The following is a 23,821-nucleotide window of genomic DNA, read 5'->3' on the forward strand; positions in this document are numbered from 1 at the left end:
TAAAGAGTGTTTCCATTTTCTTATCTAAAGAGAAAAGAGTTCAGAGAGCTTGAGTAACCTTCCCAAAGTCACGCAAATAACAAATGCCTGAGCCAGGATTTAAATCCAGATCTCCCTGATTCGAAGGTCTATTTTCTTTCCATTATACAACACAATGCTTTGAAGATACCAACAAAGTTAATACTAATAATAGCAAATATTTATAAGGTACTTACCAAGTGCCAAACACTGTTGTAAGTACTTTATATGTATCAGCTCACTTAAAGCTCACGACAACCCAATGATATTGGTACTTTTATCTCATCCCACAGATAAGGAAGCTGGAGCTCAGAGAGATTAAATTTGTTTGCCCAGGATAACACAGGCAGTCAGTGGAAGAATTGAGATTCAATCCTAGCCCATCCAGATTTAGAATCTGTGCTTCTAACTTCTATGCTATAAAGTGAGAGAAGATGTTTCCTTTGTATTATTTCTAAGGCAAAACATTTGAGGCACAAAATGGTGTTAATATCTCCATAAAGGTCACACTGAGACAACTCTGCAACAGTACATCTGCCCACCAGTGTCCAGGACCCTGAGTACACACAACAGCTGAGGACTGCTTAGAAAAGGCACGATCAGGACACCTGGGTGGCTCAGTCATTAAGCATTCGTCTTCAGCTCAGGTCATGACCTTACACTTTGTGAGTTCGAGCCCCATGTTGGGCTCTGTGTTGACAGTATGGAGGCTGGAGCCTGCTTCGAGTTCTGTGTCTCCCTCTCTCTCTGCCCCTCCCCCATTCTCTCTCTCTCTCTCTCTCTCTCTCTCTCTCAAAAATAAACATTAAAAGAAGAAAGAAAGAGAAGTAAACACATGGTCCTCTATACTGGGAGCCAATAATAAATAAAAAAATAATACCCTGTAGAGCATTTCAATGTATAGTTTACATAGCACCTTAGCATAAACTCCCTTAATTGATTTTTGGAAAGGTATTCATTTTAAATAAAATTGCCATTCCAACCAACCTACTTTTTACCAAAGTGCCTTGAACTAAATTTGTGCCAGATGACTAGTAGCTGGATTCCAAGCCCATTTTCCAAGTGAGGAAATTGAAGGTCATGGAAGTTAGTGGACAAACATCAAATATGTCTTTAGGAAATAAAACTAAATTATTGGTTCCAAAGCAATCCATAAATAGCTTTGCCCAATGGCAGTATCATAGCCAATGAGGTTTATCTGAGGTGTGATTATTGCTAATTGACACCAAAGCAATCCATAACTGAGGTAGAAAAGTTTGCAGGGAAAAGCTAACACATTTGCCCTGAGGCTGTTACCTTTAGAAGGTCTTGTTTTTAAGACTGGACTTTGACTGGCATCTGGAAACTTAGTTTTTAAAATACTCACTAATTGGTAAGGTCTGACTGCTGTGCCAGCTTGTCAAGACTGTTTACAAAAAGTTTTGTTTTCATCTTTTTATGGTCAGAACCTTCTTTAGAATCTTACAGTCTGGACTTTGGTTGGCCTGGGTGCCTCTGTGATCAACTTCTAGGGAAAACCATGAATGAATCACAAACAGCCTTCCCTGGACAGGTGTTGATGTATTTTTACTGCAGGAGAGTATGACGTGTGTGACCCCTCACGGAAGGCAAAGGGCACAAGAAGCCAGTCCAGGGATTTCTCCAGACTCTGCCTGATGTGATTTTTCAGATGTGTTTTTACTGATATAGCTGTACATCCTTACTATGCTGCTGTAATAAATCTTAACTATGAGTATGATGCTGAAATCTGTGAATCCTAGCAAATCACCAAATATGTGGGTGGTCTTGGAGGTCCACAAAACAGAAAGGCAATAGAAGAATAATAGAGACAAGGGAGAATGGAGGCATCTCTGGGGATAGACCCGAAAGCCAAGAGATTCAATGGGGTTACACACCTTGTAACTACCCCCAAAGTAGAAAACCAACACCCAGGACCATGGAATTCACTCATGCAATTCCTCTAATAAAGAAGTGTTATTACAATAGTCTCCTCCTAGTCATGGTTTCACTATCCCACAGTTTCAGTTACCCATGGTCGGCTGTGGTCCAGAAAGAGATGACCCTCCTTTTTTTTTTAATTTTTTAAATTTATGTATAGTTGATACACAATGATGTAACATTAGCTTCAGGTATAAGACATAGTGATTCAAAAACTCTATTTGTTATGCTATGCTCACCACAAGTGCAGCTGCTCTATCTTTTATTGGGAGTCTTTAGGCAGGGAGGGAAGAAATGACACATATTTGTTTGTGCCAACATCACTACCCATTTTTAGGACATAAAGATCAGCCCTGTTTGCAGAGCCAGATCTTTCCCTCCTCCCTCTCCAAAGTATCTGCATCAGGGATGTGATTTGGTGAGAAGAGTAAGGAGGAAAGAGGAAAGGCCAAATTTCTGAACAATCTTCTTACCTGTGTTATTAAAATGGCTGCACAGCAGACACACAGGATGATGTTGAAACTTTGGTCTCATTTGTGAAAACGTGTGCAATTTTTTCCCCACGCTACACTACCTACAAATCACCAAATTACAAATTAACCCTTTGTGATCCTTGTTGTAATGAGCCATTTCTTTGGGGCTTTCTCTTTCTGGGAATTGGGAGGGAAAGAAGCAAGGTATCATTCTGCTCTTCATTAGTATTTCAGTCCCAACATGCAAATACAATTTTCTATGTAACTTTTTTGTGGTACCTACCAAAATGAATATTTAAATTAGATAAGTTATATGAAAAAAAGAAGGAAAATACCATGTCTAAGTAAAAAAACAAACCTCATCCCCAAATCCAACAACGCTATTACAATATCATTGACTATATTCCCCATGGCGTACCTTTTGTCCCCATGACTTATTCACTCATAAATGGAAGCCCGCATCTCCCACTCCTCTTCCCTCATTTTGTTTATCCCTCCATCCCTTTGCCTCTGGCAATTATCAGTTTGTTCTCTATTTATGGTTCTGATTCTACTTTTCACTTATTCGTTTCTTTTAGGTTCATGTATGAGTGAAAGCATATGGTATATCTCTTTCTCTGGCTGACTTATTTCACTTAGCATTATACCCTTTAAGTCCATCCATGTTGTCATAAATGACATAATCTCATCTTTTTTTATAGCCATGTAATATTCCATTATAATATATACCACATCTTCCTTATCCATTTGTCTATCAAGGGACACTTAGGTTGCTTCCATATTTTGGCCATTGTATGCAATAAACATAGGAGTGCATATAGCTTTTCAATTAGTATTTTTATTTTCTTGAAGTAAATACCCAGTGGAGTTACTGGAGTTACTGGATCATATGGTTTTCCTATTTTTAATTTTTTTTTTCCATGTAAATCCCTTTTTTTTTTTATATGAAATTTATTGACAAATTAGTTTCCATACAACACCCAGTGCTCATCCCAAAAGGTGCCCTCCTCAATACCCATCACCCACCCTCTCCTCCCTCCCACCCCCCATCAACCCCCAGTTTGTTCTCAGTTTTTAAGAGTCTCTTATGCTTTGGCTCTCTCCCACTCTAACCTGTTTTTTTTTTTTCCTTCCCCTCCCCCATGGGTTCCTGTTAATTTCTCAGGGTCCACATAAGAGTGAAACCATATGGTATCTGTCTTTCTCTGTATGGCTTATTTCACTTAGCATCACACTCTCCAGTTCCATCCACGTTGCTACAAAAGGCCATATTTCATTTTTTCTCATTGCCACGTAATACTCCATTGTGTATATAAACCACAATTTCTTTATCCATTCATCAGTTGATGGACATTTAGGCTCTTTCCATAATTTGGCTATTGTTGAGAGTGCTGCTATGAACATTGGGGTACAAGTGGCCCTATGCATCAGTACTCCTGTATCCCTTGGATAAATTCCTAGCAGTGCTATTGCTGGGTCATAGGGTAGGTCTATTTTTAATTTTCTGAGGAACCCCCACACTGCTTTCCAGAGCGGCTGCACCAATTTGCATTCCCACCAACAGTGCAAGAGGGTTCCCGTTTCTCCACATCCTCTCCAGCATCTATAGTCTCCTGATTTGTTCATTTTGGCCACTCTGACTGGCGTGAGGTGATACCTGAGTGTGGTTTTGATTTGTATTTCCCTGATAAGGAGCGACGCTGAACATCTTTTCATGTGCCTGTTGGCCATCCGGATGTCTTCTTTAGAGAAGTGTCTATTCATGTTTTCTGCCCGTTTCTTCACTGGGTTATTTGTTTTTCGGGTGTGGAGTTTGATGAGCTCTTTATAGATTTTGGATACTAGCCCTTTGTCCGATATGTCATTTGCGAATATCTTTTCCCATTCCGTTGGTTGCCTTTTAGTTTTGTTGGTTGTTTCCTTTGCTGTGCAGAAGCTTTTTATCTTCATAAGGTCCCAGTAATTCACTTTTGCTTTTAATTCCCTTGCCTTTGGGGATGTGTCGAGTAAGAGATTGCTACGGCTGAGGTCAGAGAGGTCTTTTCCTGCTTTCTCCTCTAAGGTTTTGATGGTTTCCTGTCTCACATTTAGGTCCTTTATCCATTTGGAGTTTATTTTTGTGAATGGTGTGAGAAAGTGGTCTAGTTTCAACCTTCTGCATGTTGCTGTCCAGTTCTCCCAGCACCATTTGTTAAAGAGGCTGTCTTTTTTCCATTGGATGTTCTTTCCTGCTTTGTCAAAGATGAGTTGGCCATACGTTTGTGGGTCTAGTTCTGGGGTTTCTATTCTATTCCATTGGTCTATGTGTCTGTTTCTGTGCCAATACCATGCTGTCTTGATGATGACAGCTTTGTAGTAGAGGCTAAAGTCTGGGATTGTGATGCCTCCTGCTTTGGTCTTCTTCTTCAAAATTCCTTTGGCTATTCGGGGCCTTTTGTGGTTCCATATGAATTTTAGGATTGCTTGTTCTAGTTTCGAGAAGAATGCTGGTGCAATTTTGATTGGGATTGCATTGAATGTGTAGATAGCTTTGGGTAGTATTGACATTTTGACAATATTTATTTTTCCAATCCATGAACAGGGAATGTCTTTCCATTTCTTTAAATCTTCTTCAATTACCTTCATAAGCTTTCTATAGTTTTCAGCATACAGATCCTTTACATCTTTGGTTAGATTTATTCCTAGGTATTTTATGCTTCTTGGTGCAATTGTGAATGGGATCAGTTTCTTTATTTGTCTTTCTGTTGCTTCATTGTTAGTGTATAAGAATGCAACTGATTTCTGTACATTGATTTTGTATCCTGCAACTTTGCTGAATTCATGTATCAGTTCTAGTAGACTTTTGGTGGAGTCTATCGGATTTTCCATGTATAATATCATGTCATCTGCAAAAAGCGAAAGCTTGACTTCGTCTTTGCCAATTTTGATGCCTTTGATTTCCTTTTGTTGTCTGATTGCTGATGCTAGAACTTCCAGCACTATGTTAAACAGCAGCGGTGAGAGTGGGCATCCTTGTCGTGTTCCTGATCTCAGGGAAAAAGCTCTCAGTTTTTCCCTGTTGAGGATGATGTTAGCTGTGGGCTTTTCATAAATGGCTTTTATGATCTTTAAGTATGTTCCTTCTATCCCGACTTTCTCAAGGGTTTTTATTAAGAAAGGGTGCTGGATTTTGTCAAAGGCCTTTTCTGCATCAATTGACAGGATCATATGGTTCTTCTCTTTTTTTTTGTTAATGTGATGTATCACGTTGATTGATTTGCGAATGTTGAACCAGCCCTGCATCCCAGGAATGAATCCCACTTGATCATGGTGAATAATTCTTTTTATATGCCGTTGAATTCGATTTGCTAGTATCTTATTGAGAATTTTTGCATCTATATTCATCAGGGATATTGGCCTGTAGTTCTCTTTTTTGACTGGGTCTCTGTCTGGTTTAGGAATCAAAGTAATACTGGCTTCATAGAATGAGTCTGGAAGTTTTCCTTCCCTTTCTATTTCTTGGAATAGCTTGAGAAGGATAGGTATTATCTCTGCTTTAAACGTCTGGTAGAACTCCCCTGGGAAGCCATCTGGTCCTGGACTCTTATTTGTTGGGAGATTTTTGATAACCGGTTCAATTTCTTCGCTGGTTATGGGTCTGTTCAAGCTTTCTATTTCCTCCTGATTGAGTTTTGGAAGAGTGTGGGTGTTCAGGAATTTGTCCATTTCTTCCAGGTTGTCCAATTTGTTGGCATATAATTTTTCATAGTATTCCCTGATAATTGTTTGTATCTCTGAGGGATTGGTTGTAATAATTCCATTTTCATTCATGATTTTATCTATTTGGGTCATTTCCCTTTTCTTTTTGAGAAGTCTGGCTAGAGGTTTGTCAATTTTGTTTATTTTTTCAAAAAACCAACTCTTGGTTTCGTTGATCTGCTCTACAGTTTTTTTAGATTCTATATTGTTTATTTCTGCTCTGATCTTTATTATTTCTCTTCTTCTGCTGGGTTTAGGCTGCCTTTGCTGTTCTGCTTCTAGTTCCTTTAGGTGTGCTGTTAGATTTTGTATTTGGGATTTTTCTTGTTTCTTGAGATAGGCCTGGATTGCAATGTATTTTCCTCTCAGGACTGCCTTCGCTGCGTCCCAAAGCGTTTGGATTGTTGTATTTTCATTTTCGTTTGTTTCCATATATTTTTTAATTTCTTCTCTGATTGCCTGGTTGACCCACTCATTCGTTAGTAGGGTGTTCTTTAACCTCCATGCTTTTGGAGGTTTTCCAGACTTTTTCCTGTGGTTGATTTCAAGCTTCATAGCATTGTGGTCTGAAAGTATGCATGGTATAATTTCAATTCGTGTAAACTTATGAAGGGCTGTTTTGTGACCCAGTATATGATCTATCTTGGAGAATGTTCCATGTGCACTCGAGAAGAAAGTATATTCTGTTGCTTTGGGATGCAGCGTTCTAAATATATCTGTCAAGTCCATCTGATCCAATGTCTCATTCAGGGCCCTTGTTTCTTTATTGACCGTGTGTCTAGATGAGCTGTCCATTTCTGTAAGTGAGGTGTTAAAGTCCCCTGCAATTACCACATTCTTATCAATAAGGTTGCTTATGTTTATGAGTAATTGTTTTATATATTTGGGGGCTCCGGTATTCGGCGCATAGACATTTATAATTGTTAGCTCTTCCTGATGGATAGACCCTGTAACTATTATATAATGTCCTTCTTCATCTCTTGTTACAGCCTTTAATTTAAAGTCTAGTTTGTCTGATATAAGTATGGCTACTCCAGCTTTCTTTTGGCTTCCAGTCGCATGATAAATAGTTCTCCATCCCCTCACTCTCAATCTAAAGGTGTCCTCAGGTCTAAAATGAGTCTCTTGTAGACAGCAAATAGATGGGTCTTGTTTTTTTATCCATTCTGATACCCTATGTCTTTTGGTTGGTGCATTTAATCCATTTACATTCAGTGTTATTATAGAAAAATATGGGTTGAGAGTCATTGTGATGTCTGTATGTTTTATGCTTGTAGTGATGTCTCTGGGACTTTGTCTCACAGGGTCCCCCTTAGGATCTCTTGTAGGGCTGGTTTAGTGGTGACAAATTCCTTCAGTTTTTGTTTGTTTGGGAAAACCTTTATCTCTCCTTCTATTCTAAATGACAGACTTGCTGGGTAAAGGATTCTCGGCTGCATATTTTTTCTGTCTAGCACCCTGAAAATCTCCTGCCAATTCTTTCTGGCCTGCCAAGTTTCAAAAGAGAGATCAGTCACGAGTCTTATAGGTCTCCCTTTATATGTGAGGGCACGTTTACCCCTTGCTGCTTTCAGAATTTTCTCTTTATCCTTGTATTTTGCCAGTTTCACTATGATATGTCGTGCAGAAGATCGATTCAAGTTACGTCTGAAGGGAGTTCTCTGTGCCTCTTGGATTTCAATGCCTTTTTCCTTCCCCAGTTCAGGGAAGTTCTCAGCTATGATTTCTTCAAGTACCCCTTCAGCACCTTTCCCTCTCTCTTCCTCCTCTGGGATACCAATTATGCGTATATTATTTCTTTTTAGTGTATCACTTAGTTCCCTAATTTCCCCCTCATACTCCTGGATTTTTTTATCTCTCTTTTTCTCAGCTTCCTCTTTTTCCATAACTTTATCCTCTAGTTCACCTATTCTCTCCTCTGCCTCTTCAAGCCGAGCTGTGGTGGTTTCCATTTTGTTATGCATTTCGTTTAAAGCGTTTTTCAGCTCCTCGTGACTGTTCCTTAGTCCCTTGATCTCTGTAGCAAGAGATTCTCTGCTGTCCTGTATACTGTTTTCAAGCCCAGCGATTAATTTTATGACTATTATTCTAAATTCACTTTCTGTGATATTATTTAAATCCTTTTTGATCAGCTCATTAGCTGTTGTTATTTCCTGGAGATTCTTCTGAGGGGAATTCTTCCGCTTGGTCATTTTGGATAGTCCCTGGCGTGGTGAGGACCTGCAGGGCCCTTCCCCTGTGTTGTGGTGTATAACTGGAGTTGGTGGGCGGGGCCGCAGTCAGACCTGATGTCTGCCCCCAGCCCACCGCTGGGGCCACAGTCAGACTGGTGTGTGCCTTCTCTTCCCCTCTCCTAGGAGCGGGATTCACTGTGGGGTGGTGTGGCCCGTCTGGGCTACTTGCACACTGCCAGGCTTGTGATGCTGGGGATCTGGCGTATTAGCTGGGGTGGGTAGGCAAGGTGCACGGGGGCAGGAGGGGCAGGCTTAGATCGCTTCTCCTTAGGTGATCCTCTTCAGGAGGGGCCCTGTGGCAGCGGGAGGGAGTCAGATCCGCTGCCGGAGGTTTGGCTCCGCAGAAGCACAGAGTTGGGTGTTTGCACGGAGCGAGCAAGTTCCCTGGCAGGAACTGGTTCTCTTTGGGATTTTGGCTGGGGGATGGGCGGGGGAGATGGCGCTGGCGAGCGCCTTTGTTCCCCACCAAGCTGAGCTCTGTCCTCAGGGGGCTCAGCAGCTCTCCCTCCCTTTGTCCTCCAGCCTTCCCGCTTTCCGAGCAGAGCTGTTAACTTATGACCTCCCAGATGCTAAGTCGCGCTTGTTGTGGGAACACAGTCCGTCAGGCCCCTCCGCTTTTGCCAGCCAGACTCGGGGGCTCTGCTTGGCCGGCGAGCCGCCCCTCCGCCCCTGCTCCCTCCCGCCAGTCCTAGGAGCGCGCACCGCCTCGCCGTCCTTCCTACCCTCTTCCGTGGGCCTCTCGTCTGTGTTTGGCTCCGGCGACTCCGTTCTGCTAATCCTCTGGCGGTTTTCTGGGTTATTTAGGCAGGCGTAGGTGGAATCTAAGTGATCAGCAGGACGCGCGGTGAGCCCAGCGTCCTCCTAAGCCGCCATCTTGCCGCTTCTCTCCCTATTTTTAATTTTTTGAGAAACCTCCATCCATGTTCCACAGAGGCTATACCAGTTTGCAGTCCCACCAAATGTGCATAAGACTTCCTTTTTCTCCATATCCTGCCAACACTTGTTATGTGGTTTTGATTTTAACCATTCTGATAGGTGTGAGGTGACTTCTCATTGTGATTTTAATTTGCATTTCCCTGATTGTTAGTGGTATTGAGCATCTTTTCGTGTTTCTCTGTTGGTCAGCAGATGATCTTCTAAGGTATCATCAGAAGACCAATGGTAGCCTAACACTGTATCCCAATGCCTACATCATTCACCTCACTTCATCTCATCATGTAGGCATTTTGTCATCTCACATCATCACCGGAATAAGGGTGAGTACAATACAATAATATATTTGGGGGAGAACCCACATTCACATAACTTTTATTATAATATATTTTTATAATTGTTCAATTTTATTATTAGTTGTCATTAATTTCTTACTGTGCCTAATTTATAAATTACATTTTATCAAAGATACATATGTATAGAAAAAGCCATAATATAATAGGGTTCAGTTCTATCCACTTTCAGGTACCCACTGGGGGTCTTGCAATGTAATCCCCAAGGAAAAGGGGGACTAGTGAATCTACTCACAATCAGTTAAAAGGAGGAGAGGAGGCTCCCTGAACAATTGAATATAAATTCCAACACTTTCCAAGAGAGTTGAAATTATAGGAGAGAAATTGGCTTTTCTTTGCTGAAACACCGCATACTGATTAGCAGCCCAAAGAGGCAAATTTATTCAAATCTACCTCCTTAAAACAAATGTCATCTTTCCTGGGGGAGTAAAATGGTGTGGAACTATATATAGGGTACACCATTTAAAATTCCTTTTTTAGGAAAATTCCTCTACACATTTCTCCACATTAGATGTATTTGTAACCTGGATAGGAGCTGAACCTCATTTCAAAAGTGATAGCTAACTAATCCTTTGGGTCTCAACCTGATATCCTATTGTGTAATCTATGCATATACTATGCGATTTATATTGTACAATCTCTTAATAGATGTCTATTTGATGGCAAATTAATTTTGGTGTTTTAATAATCAAGCTAATTTCTAGTACAATGCACATTAGCTTTTTTTTTTTTTAACACATCTCCTATATTAAGCTTCTCATAAAGAAACTAACCTCCCATACACTTACACACATATACACACAGGCACAAATCCCTTCTATCAGGAAAATTTTGGAATCAGAAAGCACTTAAATAGAGCTGGCACCCATCTCAAATGGCTAAGAGAGAGCTAATTAGAGCTACAATGATAACTGTCACGATATAAGAAGGCCTAAGAGTCCAATGCTTTCATCACAATACTGACGACGTTGTTATTTCACAAAGGGCAGGGCTAACATCATGCCAACAGGGGAAATATCTTTTCTATATACTAAAGTAGACTAGTTTTTCTTGGGGAAAAAGTGGATGAAAAAAATGTGTTCTCCTCTTAGGTAGCTGGGAGCAAAAGTGAATGTAACTAAACTCACACCATCACCTTTACCCACAGTACCAAGCCTACCAACACTCCAGCTCACCTTTGGAGTCATCAAACCCTGTGCTATGGACTGCATGTGCTCCCCCCAAATTCAGATATTTTGAATAGGATTAATGTGCTTATAAGAAGAGGCATGAGAGCTTGTTTCCACCCTCTGCTCTCTGCCACTTAAAGACACAACAAGATGGTGGCCATCTATAAGCCTGGAAGCAGGCCTCACCAGACACCAGATCTGCCAGGGTCTTGATCTTGAACTTTTTTAGCCTCCAGAAATGTGATAAATAAATGTTTATTGTTTAAGTCACTCAATCTATAATATTTTGTTATAGCAGCACAAGCTAAGCCACCCTAGTTATAAAAGGAGTGTCAGGCTTTAGAATGTTCAGAGACAGAACCTGCTTCCATGAGAAGTGAAATTTCCTAAGAGATGGCAGGGTACCAGACTCCATGCATCTGAAAACAGGGTTCTAGAGAAAGAAGGGAGACTTGAGAAGAGTGGAAAGCAGCACTGCAAGAATATGTACATAGCTTGCACTTCTGTAAGAGATCTACCTTCAGAACACCTCCTTCTCATTATGCACCTCCGTCAGTGCAGTATAATTGGTTCTGAGGAAAACTAGCGACTGAAGATATCAATTGGAAACAACAGCTGAGAATTTCCCAGTCATCTTATGAAGATTTTGTAGGTGAGAATTGTAAGGTTTTTTCCCCACTGAGATTACTAAGGGCACTACATAAGAGCATAGATTTCCAGTATCAGAAAGAAACCCTCCTAGAACACAGACACAGTAAGACAAGTCTGTCCAGATTGTAAGTTTCCAGAAGTCAGAAATAATGTATTCATTTTAAGGTGCAATTTTCTACCCCAGGCAAGTGGGCCATTAGATGCTTAGCAATTTGTTATTGAAAAATAAACAAGAGTTGATTGCTATATATAAAATGCCGCCATCTCTACCTCTGTAGGTATATCCATCTTGTGTATCCTCTGCAACATTTTCTTTAATTCTTCTGGCTACACACAGTCTCTTTCTCCTTAGGATGTCCATTGCACGCCATTATTTTGGTAGTAAGTATCTTAGTTAAGCTTGAAATAAAGACATCCGTTTATTTTTTCCTCATCCTTTCCCCTGCCGTACTTCATAAGCCCCTTGACTATGATATACATCTTTCTGCCCGTAAACCTTTCTCTTATGGTACAGAACAGAATGCCTTACCTACAGGGAGTTCAGATTTTCTTAATTTGATTTTATACACAAGCGAAATGGTCTGCAGGTTATTTTTTTCTGCTTCCACTCTACACAACAGATTTATCCTTAAATAACATCACAGTACTCATTTCTGATTTTATTTTGTAAAATAAGTAATTACTGTTACACTTAATTATGCACATTACATAGTTATATCATAATATTGCACATTTTTCTATTCCTTGCCACTACTAACAACTAAAATCTCTTCATTTATAAACACTTTTATTATTTTTGGAAAGATCTATTTCTTCTAGCCTGTGCTGGATGGATATGCTCATTTCATCTACTCACCTGATGTTACACCTCAGATTGAACTGGATATACTCTGTGGGGATTCTGAGGATAAAGTTTGACTCACTAGATGACTAGTTAATCCACATCGGCCAGAAAACTTCTGACTTCTCATTTGTAAAATGAGATTTAAAAACCTTTATCATTATTTATTAAGCACTCACACTATACCCAGGGAACCTAATAAAAGAAACTGCACTCAAAGAGCTTAAAAATAAGACCTGTACTTGCCGTAAGGGAATGTGGTGGGAACTCTCATCTCGGGTCATTCCATTTCAAGTGCTTTACATATTAAAAGGTTCCGATAGCATATGGGTTCAGATACACAATTTGTAAGAAAGCTGGCAAATGATTCCTAGGGGAGAGATTTCATCCTAGCGACACAAAAGTGCCAGGATTAGAGACCCCACAGCTAGAGAGGCCTAATAACAGAGAGAGAAAGGCAGAAAATACTAGAGGTTAATTCAGAGTAATAAAAGTTTTGCAGGGAAAATAAGGCCTTTTCCTTTGCAGAAATATGAACAAGTTCTACACATCATGAGTAATACTCTGAATACTTACTTGTATTTTCTATAAGTTGGATCCATTTAGTTTATCATCACACTGAGTACAATAACCATCAACTCTTTATTCAGGTCACAAAATTCCACCCAAAACAAATCATGACCAGACTCCTAAACAGACACATATTTTTAAAAATCCTAATTTGTCTACTTTTCACTCCAGAAAATGAGGCAGATCATGTCTACCCTTAGCTGCCTTGTATTAAATCAAGTCAGAGAGTGTCAGCTTTATGTACAAAACTGATTCATCAAAAAAAAAAACCTCTCTTAGAATTGAGAATTCATTTTTATCTTTGGCCTTATTCCCTTTATTTACTTCCACTTATGTTAATGGAGTATTTCTTGTTCTCTCTTGCTGTGGAATTAATAAATTAAACCCAAGGTAATTGTTTTCATGTAATCAACAGCAGTAGTCCAAGCACTAAATAATTCTAATAAGAAGCATTTATGGTGAAGTCAAAGTTTTTTAATGAACAACTCTTTTTTCAGTTTCCTTTTCAATTTATGCTTAAAGAAGATAATTTGTTTTTATTGTTTCAACCTATTTGTTTTATAGTCATAGAACTTAGACCTCAAGGGAACTTTGGAGATCACATAATCCAATTCATTCATTTTACAGGTAAGAAAAAGTAAGACATTAAATATCATGGCCAGGCCTCGTGATCCCAGACCTGGTTTTTTATCCTTTTATTGCATTTCCTCTCTGCTCTGTAGTGTTCCTAAGGGGGAAATCTTAAGCTTTATTTCCAACTCCCACTTGGAACGTAGCTTCCAAAGACAACTACAAATAGAAGTCTGCATATAAATCATGTCTGAATGATTTGGAATGTGCCAATGGGGCTTCACCCACAGTGTTTACCTCTAAAGTCCACACTTTATATTCATTAGTTAGTGTTTCTTACAAAAAAAGAAATTCCTTACTGAGCAATTAATCCTGGTTATCAAAACCTACCTCCTGAGCATTTGAAATCACACTTATCCATGATATTTAACTGGTAAATGATTTCCTGTTACTTCTTAACTGCATCTACATGTTTATAGAAAAAAAAATATTTCAGTTAAAACTCCAAGAAAGCATATCCTATTTGAAAAACAGCTTCTGATGAAATATTATTCTCTATTTTCTCAAATATAATTTGCAGCTGTGTATAAACAAACTTTCTAATTGCTATAAAAAGTCTAATTTTTATTTCCTTAAAAATAATTCATAGAGTATGAAGCAAACAGCTAAAAGGAGATGTCTTTAAAAGATGGAAATTTCTATTCTACTCTTCTATAGTTTTCTCAAAATGAAGCATCTTGTGTCAAATTGAAGAATTAGCACTAACTTTAAAAAGACATCGTTTCACTCTTGAGTAGTGAAACTGTTCTAGGAAGAAATAAAATCATCTGATAAGTATAGTAAAAGTAAAGTAGAATTAATATTAAATACTATAAAAACACTATACATGATAGAAATGTGTTCTTGCTTATTTATGTTTTTTGTTTTTGAATGAAAATGAAAATAATTTCCATTATTAAATGTCATATAAATAACAGAAAACATTTATTTCTGAACTTGTATTTCAGAATGACTAGCTTTGTGGTATATATTACTGGTATACATTAAATACAATGAAGGGTAGCAGAATATGACCACCCAAAATGTGCTGCTTGACCATTTTGAGCTGAAAGCAATTAAAAAGAAGCAGATACAAAGAAAATGCTCTCTGCCCTTCCACTGTTTGCCTAAAAGCAGGACATAAAATTTATAAAGATGTCCCTCCCTCTCTTTCTACCAGGAGGACAGAAGTTAATCGCTGGAGACAAGAATAGACCCTTACTGGCCCAGAGACGTCACTAGAGGAGCCTACATAACAATCCTTACTAACCTTTCTATTCCATTCGGTCTACCACAGGTTTATCTTCACACAATTTGTCACTGTAGAAACTCAAGGTCTCTTTCTTTTGTCTTATCATTTGGCTAAAAATTTATTGCTCTTTTTAAGCTGCTCTATAAGCCCAAGCTTTAACCAGCCCTTTGATTTACTCATCACTGAGTGCTCTCACATGAATGTATGATGCACATCTTAATCCACTCCTATTTGTTTTTCTCTTGTTAATCTGTCTTTGTGACTCTAGTTTACTGGGCCCCAGGTGGAGAACCTAAGATGAGTAAAAGAAAAATTTTCCTCCTCTACAATAAATTCATAAACAATGCTAACAATTTAGAATTTAAGGTCAAAGCCCAAATTAGAAATTAAGGTCATGTTCATGGCTATTTTTCCAGGATCCGGCCCAGTACCTATCGCACAGTGAGTACTTAATAAAAATGTCTCAGTGAATGTGTAAGTAGGCATACAGATTCTCAATGATTAACAACAAAACACATGAGGCAAGTTTAAGCAGAAATGAGATTTATCGAATGACATTAGGTGACTTCCAGGACTCCCATGAGAACTAGTAGGTAAGGCTTTAAAGCTTTGCAGCTGGAAACAGCTCCCAAACCACAGAGTGTGACTATTCTGGGGAAGAACCCTCTGCCACTTCACTGGATATAAACACTGTGGCTTGCACTGCTGATATTGGGTGGCATTGGTCTCTGAACTTATACACCAAAAGTATCATCTTTCTTGATATTTCTTTACCAGTGAAATCAGCAAATGCACAGAACTCACGTTATTCTTTCCAAACGTTTCCCCCTAATGCAAGAATCACTAAGTACATGATCTGCTTCCTAGGTGACACTATTACCAAATACTTCCTTTCTGAATATGACAAATCATCATGCTCTCAGTTTCTGTTTCCTTATCACCAATCAATTGACTATTAAGCCAATACTACATAATCTACAGTTTTGTTGTAGCAGCATCCCAATTCTGGCTACAAATTCCAATACCAGTCAGGATAGATGAGGCCATGCTACAATAACAAAAAAAAAGTCAAAAATAACAATCACCTAACACAAGACTTCAATTCTCATCTTTACTATACATCCAACTTAAGTTGGTATGGAGATTCTGCCTATTGTAACCACTAAGGGATCTAAGCTGACAGAAACTCATTTGTACCATATTTTTTTTTCACATATGTGAGTCAGATAAAGATGAATATGGCAGATCACATGGGCAATGAAGGCTTTCACCTGCATTTCGTTGATCAAAGCAAGTCACATGATGATACCTATAAGACACATGATAACACCCAATTCATTTTTTTAACATGAAATTTATTGTCAAATTGGTTTCCATACAACACCCAGTGCTCATCCCAACAGGTGCCCTCCTCAATGCCCATCACCCATTTTCCCCTCCCTCCCACTCTCCATCAACCCTCAGTTTATTCTGTTTTTAAGAGTCTCTTATGGTTTGGCTCCCACCCTCTCTAACTTTTTTTTCCCCTTCCCCTTCCCCATGGTCATCTGTTAAGGTTCTCAGGATCCACATAAGAGTGAAAATATATGATATCTGTCTTTCTCTGTATGACTTATTTCACTTAGCATAACACTCTCCAGTTTCATCCACGTTGCTACAAAAGGTCATATTTCATGCTTTCTCATTGCCAAGTAGTATTCCATTGTGTATGTAAACCAAAACTTCTTTATCCTTTCGTCAGTTGATGGACATTTAGGCTCTTTCCATAATTCGGCTGTTGTTGAAAGTGCTGTTATAAATATTGGGGTACAAGTGCCCCTATGCATCAGTACTCCTGTATCCCTTGGGTAAATTCCTAGCAGTGCTATTGCTGGGTCATAGGGTAGATCTATTTTTAATTTTTTGAGGATCCTCCACACTGTTTTCCAGAGTGGCTGCACCAGTTTGCATTCCCACCTACAGTGCAAGAGAGTTCCTGTTTCTCCACATCCTCTCCACCATCTATAGTCTCCTGATTTGTTCATTTTAGCCGCTCTGACTGGCATGAGGTGATATCTCAGTGTGATTTTGATTTGTATTTCCCTGATGAGGAGCGACGTTGAGCATCTTTTCATGTGCCTGTTGGCCATCTGGATGTCTTCTTTAGAGAAGTGTCTATTCATGTTTTCTGCCCATTTCTTCACTGGATTATTTGTTTTTTTGGGTGTGGAGTTTAGTGAGTTCTTTATAGATTTTGGACACTAGCCCTTTGTCCGACAATGTCATTTGCAAATATCTTTTCCCATTCCACTGGTTGCCTTTTACTTTTGTTGTTTGTTTCCTTTGCAGTGCAGAAGCTTTTTATCTTCATGAGGTCCCAGTAGTTCATTTTTGCTTTTAATTCCCTTGCCTTTGGAGATGTGTTGAGTAAGGAATTGCTGCGCTGAGGTCAGAGAGGTTTTTTCCTGCTCTCTCCTCTAAGGTTTTGATGGTTTCCTGTCTCACATTCAAGTCCTTCATCCATTTTGAGTTTATTTTTGTGAATGGTGTGAGAAAGTGGTCTAGTTTCATTCTTCTGCATGTTGCTGTCCAGTTCTCCCAGCACCATTTGTTAAAGAGACTGTCTTTTTTCCATTGGATATTCTTTCTGGCGTTGTCAAAGATTAGTTGGTCATACTTTTGTGGGTCCAATTCTGGAGTTTCTATTCTATTCCAATGGTCTATGTGTCTGTTTTTGTGCCAATACCATGATGTCTTGATGATTACAGCTTTGTAGTAGAGGCTAAAGTCTGGGATTGTGATGCCTCCCACTTTGGTCTTCTCCCTCAATATTACTTTGGCTATTTGGGGTCTTTTCTGGTTCCATACAAATTTTAGGATTGCTTGTTCTAGTTTCGAGAAGAATGCTGGTGCGATTTTGATGGGATTGCATTGAATGTGTAGATTGCTTTGGGTAGTATTGACATTTTAACAATATTTATTCTTCCAATCCATGAGCACAGGATGTTTTTTCCATTTCTTTGTATCTTCAATTTCCATCATAAGCTTTCTATAGTTTTCAGCATACAGATCCTTTACATCTTTGGTTAGGTTTATTCCTAGGTATTTTATGCTTCTTGGTGCAATTGTGACCGGGATCAGTTTCTTTATTTGTCTTTCTGTTGCTTCATTGTTAGTGTATAAGAATGCAACTGACTTCTGTACATTAATTTTGTATCCTGTGACTTTGCTGAATTCATGTATCAGTTCTAGCAGACTTTTAGTGGAGTCTATCAGATTTTCCACGTATAATATTATGTCATCTGCAAAAAGTGAAAGCTTAACTTCATCTTTGCCAATTTTGATGCCTTTGATTTTCTTTTGTTGTCTGATTGCTGATGCTAGACGTTCCAACACTATGTTAAACAACAGCAGTGAGAGTGGACATCCCTGTCATGTTTCTGATGTCAGGGGGAAAGCTCTCAGTTTTCCCCATTGAGGATGATATTAGCTGTGAGCTTTTCATAAATGGATTTTATGATGTTTAAGTATGTTCCTTCTATACCAACTTTCTCAAGCGTTTTTATTAAGGATGCTGAATTTTGTCAAATGCTATTTCTGCATCAATTGACAGGATCCTATGGTTTTTATCTTTTCTTTTATTAATGTGATGTATCACATTGATTAATTTGCAAATATTGAACCTGCCCTGCAGCCCAGGAATGAATCCCTCTTGATCATGGTGAATAATTCTTTTTATATGCGTTGAATTTGATTTGCTAGTATCTTGTTGAGAATTTTTGCATCCGTATTCATCAGGGATATTGGCCTGTAGTTCTCTTTTTTTTTGCTGGGTCTCTGTCTGGTTTGGGAATCAAAGTAATACTGGCTTCATGGAATGAGTCTGGAAGTTTTCCTTCCCTTTCTATTTTTTGGAACAGCTTGAGAAGGATAGGTATTATCTCTGCTTTAAATGTCTGGTAGCATTCCCCAGGGAAGCCATCTGGTCTTGGACTCTTATTTGTTGGGAGATTTTTGATAACTGATTCAATTTCTTCACTGGTATATGGGTCTGTTCAAATTTTCTATTTCTTCCTGTTTGAGTTTTGGAAGTGTGTGGGTGCTTAGGAATTTGTCCATTTCTTCCAGGTTGTCCAGTTTGTTGGCATATAGTTTTTCATAGTATTCCCTGATAATTGCTTGTATCTCTGAGGGATTGGTTGTAATAATTCCATTTTTATTCATGATTTTATCGATTTGGGTCCTCTCCCTTTTCTTTTTGGGAAGCCTGGCTAGAGGTTTATCAATTTTGTTTATTTTTTCAAAAAACCAACTCTTGGTTTCATTGATCTGCTCTACAGTTTTTTTAGATTCTATATTGTTTATTTCTGCTCTAATCTTTATTATTCCTCTTCTTCTGCTGGGTTTAGGGTGACTTTGCTGTTCTCCTTCTATTTCCTTTAGGTGTGCTGTTAGATTTTGTATTTGGGATTTTTCTTGTTTCTTGAGATAAGCCTGGATTACAATGTATTTTCCTCTCAGGACTGCCTTTGCTGCATCCCAAAGCGTTTGGGTTGTTGTATTTTCATTTTCATTTGTTTCCATATATTTTTTAATTTCTTCTCTAATGCCTGGTTGACCCATCCATCTTTAGTAGGGTGTTCTTTAACCTCCATGCTTTTGGAGGTTTTCCAGACTTTTTCCTGTGGTTGGTTTCAAGTTGGTTTCGTTTCATAGCATTGTGGTCTGAAAGTGCATGGTATGATCTCAATTCTCATATACTTATGAAGGGTTGTTTTGTGACCCAGTATGTGATCTATCTTGGAGAATGTTCCATGGGCACTCGAGAAGAAAGTATAACCTGTTGCTTTGAGATGCAGAGTTCTAAATATATCTGTCAAGTCCATCTGATCCAATGTATCATTCAGGGCCCTTGTTTCTTTATTGATTCTGTGTCTAGGTGATCTATCCATACTTGTAAGTGGGGTATTAAAGTCCCCTGTAATTACCACATTCTTATCCATAATGTCTGGATTATGCTTATGTTTGTGATTGTTTTATACATTTGGGGCTCCCGTATTCAGTGCATAGACATTTGTAATTGTTAGCTCTTCCTGATGGATAGACCCTGTAATTATTATATAATGCCCTCCTCCATCTCTTGTTACAGTCTTTAATTTAAAGTCTAGTTTGTCTGATACAAGTATGGCTACTCCAGCTTTCTTTTGACTTCCAGTAGCATGATAGATAGTTCTCCATCCCCTCACTTTCAATCTGAAGGATAATACCCAGTTCAAAAAGAAGCAGGTAAGTACAATTCTATTACCTCAGTAGAAAATCAGACATATTTAGTATATAGCATTTTTGACCAAACACCTTTATGAGGTGGGATTAATAATGTAAGATATTTCTGAAATATTTAAAAAAATGTTTTCTAAAGATTCTGCATGGATATTAAAAAATGACACTTTAGGGGCACCTGGGTGGCGCAGTCGGTTAAGCGTCCGACTTCAGCCAGGTCACGATCTCGCGGTCCCTGAGTTCGAGCCCCGCGTCAGGCTCTGGGCTGATGGCTCAGAGCCTGGAGCCTGTGTCCGATTCCGTGTCTCCCTCTCTCTCTGCCCCTCCCCCGTTCATGCTCTGTCTCTCTCTGTCCCAAAAATAAATAAACGTTGAAAAAAAATTTAAAAAAAAAAAATGACACTTTATCCAGCATCTAAAATTGTTTCTCTCAGGGCACCTGGGTGGCTAAGTTGGTTAAACATCTGACTTCAGCTCAGGTCATGATCTCGTCTGTGAGTTCGCACCCCATGTCTGTGCTGACAGCTCAGAACCTGGAGCCTGCTTCAGATTCTGTGTCTCCCTCTCTTTCTACGTCTTCCTCAACACACACTCTGTCTCTCTCTGTCTCTGAAAATGAATAAACCTTAAAAAATTTTTTCAATTGTTTCTCACAAATATATACCATCAGTAAAATAATATTTCCATTTCTTAACTTAGTTTAAATTGAATATAGAAAATGATGTAGGAGTTGATAAATCACATTCGATTTAGTAATTCCATGCTGTGGCAGATAAACTTGACTGCCCCCCAATAATACCCACTTTCTTGTGCCCACAGCTTTGTGTAATTCCCTCCCTAGAGCATGGAATGGGACCTGTAACTTGTTTCCAACAAATAGAATATGGCAAAGGGATGAAATGTTATTCCCTTGTCTATGCTGTAAGAAACTATCTCAGCAGACTGGAGTAAGACACTCTTCTGCTGGCCTTCAAGAAGTAAATGGCCATGTTTTGAACTGCCTGTAGAGAGGACCACTTGGCAGGAAATTGTGGACACCCTTTGGAATCAGTCTTTAGCTAACAGCCAGTAAAAAAGCTAGACTCTCAGTCATACAACCATAAGGAAATGGATTCTGTCAACAAATTTAATAAGCCTGGAAGCAGGCTCTTCCTCAATCAAGCCTCCAAATGAAAATGCAGCCCAGACAATATCTTGATAGTAATCTTGTGAGATTCTGAGATAAGCTATACCTAGAATTTTGCCCCATGGAAACCATGAGATAATAAATGTGTGTGTTGTTTAAAGCTGATAAATTTGTGATCATTGGTTACACAGCAATAGAAACTAATACATCTGCTTATTGAAATTCAGCTTTACTACCCTAACTTATCTTTTGCATTTTTGCTTTCCTTTTTTTTAGCAGAAACTTTTTATTTCCATTAAACCCACAGAAAAATTAAAAAAATGCTGCAAGAAAATCCAATTTATCCTATATCCAGATTCATCAATTTTTATATTTTTCTCATTGGCCTTATCATCCTCTCTCTTTCTCATATATATTATATATATATAATATATATGTGTCTCATATATATATAAATTATATATATATATATATAATATGTGTGTGTGTTGTGTGTGTGTGTGTGCACGAGCATGCATATACACTTTTTTCAGAGTCATTCGAGAGTAAACTAAAGAAATGCTTCATTTTTTCTAATTTTTTTTATTTTTGAGAGAGAAAGAGACATAGAGTGTGAATGAGGGAGAGGCAGAGAGAGAGAGGGAGAAACAGAATCTGAAGCAGGCCCCAGGCTCTAAGCTGTCAGCACAGAGCCTAATGTGGGGCTCGAACTCATAAACTGGGAGATCATGCCCTGAGCTGAAGTCAGATGCTTAACTGATTAAGTCATCCGGGCACCCCCAGAGAAATGTTTCATTTTTTAAACTTTTGGTGTGTTTTTCCTTTAAAAATGGAATTTTCTTGGATAGCAGTATAATTAGGAAAAACAGGAAATTTAAATTTAGTATTCTAACCCACAGTTAATATTAAAATATCATAAATCATATCAGTGAAGTGTTTTGCAGCCAGGTTTTTTTTTCCTCTCTCTCTCTCAGCCCAAGATTCACTTTGGCTTGTGTCATATCACTGTGGTTTCCTTAATATTAGAATTGTTTCTTAGCCTATCTCTGGCATTCTTGACTGGAGATTTTTGAAGGCATAAAGATCAACATTTATTCGAGGTTTCCATTATTCAATTCAACATATGCATTTTGGACAGGATTACCAAAAAGTGATGTTGTGCCCTCACTGCAGTATGTTAGATGCCACCTGATGTTTGTATGTCTCAATATGGGTGACGTTAACTTTGATAACTTAATAAAGGTGGTATAACCCAGTTTCTTCACAGAAAAATTACCATTATACTCTTTTTAACGGGTCTGCAATTTATAGGAGAATCTTTAAGTAACAAAAATTTCCTGTTCCGCATCAAACTTCACCTACTAATTTTAATACTTATCAATATCCTAACTCCAAAATCCTTCTATATCTGTTTGTTGACATTCTGTTATAAGGAAGAGATTTTTCTGCTCCCCATTTATTTATTCACATTATTATAGATTCATGGGTTTTTATTTTATCCAATAAAATCCTTTACTATCATTTTTAGAAGTCTAATTTGTCCCATTGGGAGCCCCTTCAAGCTGGCTCTTGTGTCCTTTTAACAAGTCTTCATCATTCTCTAAGCAATTCATTATTTTCTAGTGTAACAAAATATCTCAGATTTATCTTACGCTTTTCCATGTTGGTCCTGGATATCAACCATTTCTCCATGGGGCACTGGTTTCTGTTAGAGAGTAGTATTTAATAGCCAAGCACTAGGGCACTAGGTTTACTCATAGCTACTGGAGTAGCGTTGTTTCTAAGCTTCCTCAGCGTGCAAAGCTAGGAAAGATAGAAAATATATGTATGTACATACGTACACACACACACAGTGAGTTCATTATAATGCCTCCAAATCGAATGCACCACACGGTACATTTCTAGTCTTCCGTCTTTCCAAATTTGTAATTCCCTTCTCCAACATTTAGAAACCCACTCCCATTATCCTCAATATGTTTACTCATTTTCTCAAGCTGACAATATACTAAAAATAATTCCAGAATCTTTAATTCATACAGTGGCAAGCAAACCTATTAGAATTCAGTAGTGTTATGTTGTTGTTGTCTTCTTTTTGGGAGAAAGAGAGGAAAATTTACATTCAGTAAAATGCACAAATGTTAAATGTTCAGATTTATGAATTTTAACAAATTATCCACACTTTCATTAAGATATAAAATATTTCTTTCCATAATTCCAGAAAGTTCACTGATGCCACTTCTTAGCCAGTCGACCTATTTTTTTTAACCATGGATTAGTTTTGCCTGTTCTAGAACTTCAAATAAATCTAATTACATAGTAAATAAGTATGCCTTTGTTTACAGCTTCTTTCACTCAGCAAAATGTCTGTAAAATTTATTCATATTTTCATGTATATCAGTATTTTGCTCCTTCCTATTGCAGAATAATATGCATTGTATGACTATGCCACATTTTGTTTACCTATTCTCCTTTTGATGAACCTGGAGGTTGTTTCTGGTATTAGAGTGTAATGAACCACATACTATGAACATCCTTGTGCAAGGTATTTTGCCAATGTGTTTTTATTTCTCTTGAGAAAACGTCTAGGAGGGTAATTGCTTAGTCATGGGACTCATATATGTTTAACCATATAAGAAACTGCTCAACCTTTTTGCAAA

General features: G+C 38.4%; 1 pseudogene; it reads left to right on the forward strand.

Moving 5' to 3' along the window:
* The first annotated feature begins 1,176 nt into the window (after positions 1–1,176).
* Positions 1,177–1,338, forward strand: LOC111556498 (annotated as a pseudogene).
* Positions 1,339–23,821: the final 22,483 nt, after the last annotated feature.

The sequence above is a fragment of the Felis catus genome, chromosome C2, assembly GCF_018350175.1.
Source record: "Felis catus isolate Fca126 chromosome C2, F.catus_Fca126_mat1.0, whole genome shotgun sequence".
Lineage (NCBI taxonomy): Eukaryota > Metazoa > Chordata > Mammalia > Carnivora > Felidae > Felis > Felis catus.